Source organism: Leptonychotes weddellii, unplaced genomic scaffold, assembly GCF_054177405.1.
Source record: "Leptonychotes weddellii isolate Sample4059 unplaced genomic scaffold, ASM5417740v2 HiC_scaffold_63349, whole genome shotgun sequence".
NCBI classification, from domain to species: Eukaryota; Metazoa; Chordata; class Mammalia; order Carnivora; family Phocidae; genus Leptonychotes; species Leptonychotes weddellii.
This window is the reverse complement of record NW_028032151.1, coordinates 1-562: the sequence shown is the minus strand read 5'-3', so window position 1 is coordinate 562 and position 562 is coordinate 1. Positions and strand designations below refer to the sequence as shown.

Sequence of the window (562 nt, the reverse complement as noted above, 5' to 3'; positions counted from 1 at the left end):
TGGACTGATTCCTACGTACAGATTATTGTCATCAGTACATGTTCCTGCATTCTTACAGATTTGATAATAAACATACAGACTGGCTTGTAACTTAATGTTCCATCGGTTCATCAGCCTTTTCTGCAGGTTCATCAGCAGGCTGAGCAGGCTGTGCCTTTCTCTGTGGTCTTTCTTCAAGACCTTCCAGGAATGGAGATACATCATCATCATCATAAATTGTAAACTCCAAGTCTTTACCAACAATTCCAATGGAAACATTCTTTGTAGTTAGGTCCTGTTCTTCAGGAAGTGTCTCTTGTAAGGCACACAGACCATGTTTAACCAGTTCATTCAAATTGCACTCCATAAACCCAGACATATGTATCTCCAAGTAAGTACGAGCTGATTGAGAACGGGCTCCAATGGACATGGCTCTACAGTCAAAATAGTTGGCAGATGGACAGGTTTGGAAAATGTGAGGGCCCATATCATCATAACCAGCAATAAGCAGCCCAACACCATATGGTCTCCGGCCATATCGTTGTGTTGGTATCTGGGTCTTGCTTCCAATTAGAGATACAAG

The 562-nt window shown here is 42.2% G+C and overlaps 1 pseudogene; it reads right to left on the bottom strand.

Moving 5' to 3' along the window:
* Positions 1 to 69: 69 nt before the first annotated feature.
* LOC145719687 (proteasome subunit alpha type-1 pseudogene) lies at positions 70 to 556 on the bottom strand (annotated as a pseudogene).
* Positions 557 to 562: the final 6 nt, after the last annotated feature.